General features: G+C 53.5%; 1 protein-coding gene across 1 annotated transcript in view; it reads left to right on the top strand.

The window, feature by feature from the left end:
• The first annotated feature begins 1,507 nt into the window (after positions 1–1,507).
• PRDM15 (PR/SET domain 15) overlaps positions 1,508–1,648 on the top strand; it is a 30,880-nt gene continuing 30,739 nt past the window's right edge. The window contains exon 1 of the mRNA XM_026053034.1: positions 1,508–1,561. The gene's annotated coding sequence lies outside the window, so the exon portion shown is untranslated. The remainder of the gene's footprint in view (positions 1,562–1,648) is intronic.

Below are 1,648 nucleotides of genomic sequence, written 5' to 3'. Positions count from 1 at the left end.
GCACTCTCTGAGAAGACAACTGCGTTAGGTTTGTTTTACTGAAAATGAYTCTAAATTACTGCTTCTGCAAAGCCCTACCAAGCTGAAAACAAAATAAACCGAAACAAAAGCAGACATTGAATGAAGACAGCCACTGTGATATTTATTCTTACCTCGCTAAAGCAAGTCAAGCTCCACCTTCTTTTGCAAGGAAATTGCGTGTTACCTTACAGGGAYTCACTGCCCACATTGATATGCTTCTTTATTTCATATTCTTGAAGTGCTCAGCTGAAACTCCCTACTGGTCTTACAGCAACCCTTCCTTTCCCTTCCTTCTCCGATGGTGGGTGCGTTCTTTTGGTGGTGGTGTTTTTAATAAAGCATTTGTGATGCCATTAGTTACACTGRCAAAAAATGACAGGACAGACCACGGCAGGAACGCACGTAGCGCTAGCTCGGGTGCCACACCAGCCTCCAGTTCATCGCTCTTAAACAATAAATGGAAGGTGGTGTTTGTTTTCCACAGCTAATCTCTGTATTCCAACCTGCTGTGAGATGCAACTTTGCCATCTGATATTAATGTTGCAGAAAGGCTTAAATATATGAATCATTTGCGAGCAGCAGGGTCCAGATTCACATGTATGTACGTCCCGATGCTACAGGTAGGAAATATTGCATCTAAATATTCTGAATTCCTTAATATTTATTCTGATGGAGGAAGGGCACAGCGCTATGATCCTCATGCTTGCGCACAGGATGCTGCCGCAAGCCAGGCAGCCTCTCCTACCTGTCTGGGCACCCTGCTCTGAYGCAGCACGTGAGCAGTGCTCGACTTGGGCCTGTCTCTGCGCCTGCGGCCTCTCCACATCGGGGCACGCTGCGGCTGGAGCAGCGGCAGGCACCCGAGGCGTCACAAACGGATGTTTAAAACCTCTCAAACTGAGAAGAGCTTCAAGTCCGAGGTTTCAATTTCCTGCGCRCACAGCCCCAGCAGTTATGTAAACAGTTTTACAAAAAGGCATACTGATTATGATTCAGAATAAATGTGTGCGGGAGAAAAACTGAGGGGGGAAAATATATATATATATATATAAAAGAGGATTTGCAGTCTACTAAAAGCCTGATATGGAGCTTTATGGAACCACCTTTTCGGCTCCATTCCGGGAATGACACACTGCTTTTGTGAGTGCCCCCCTCCCCTTGGATGCAAAGAAAGGGGAGGGGGGAAAACAAAAACTTTAAAATAAAAATCGCGTGCGGCACAAGCGCTAAGCGAAGGTCAGYGCTGGCCACTCTGCGGCCCCAAACGCCCCGCCAGAGTCGATCTCGGCCCCGGGAAGCCGCGCACTGCAGCGCGTGTCGCACCCCTGTCCCTCCCGCCTCACGCGCCGACGCAACCGCCACCGGTGACCGTTAGGGGCGGGGCCGCGCTCGCCCCGCCCCCTCTCGGCTGCGCGCGGGCGGACTACGTCTCCCATGGTGCTCCGGGGCCGGCCGGCGCGGCTTCCGGCGGCGCGTGGTTTCCGGAGCGGATCGGAACCCGGAGCCCGGATCCCACCGGCTCTGGACGTTCCCCAGGCAGGTAACGCCAGTTCCCCGCGCGCCCCCGCCGCGCCCACGCGGGAACCCCCCGCGCGGGAACCCCTCCCCGGTCCTCCCTCGGCGCCCG

The sequence above is a fragment of the Nothoprocta perdicaria genome, unplaced genomic scaffold (assembly GCF_003342845.1).
Source record: "Nothoprocta perdicaria isolate Ctin4 unplaced genomic scaffold, notPer1 scaffold_96, whole genome shotgun sequence".
Taxonomy (NCBI): domain Eukaryota; kingdom Metazoa; phylum Chordata; class Aves; order Tinamiformes; family Tinamidae; genus Nothoprocta; species Nothoprocta perdicaria.
This window is presented reverse-complemented; position numbering and strand designations above follow the sequence as displayed.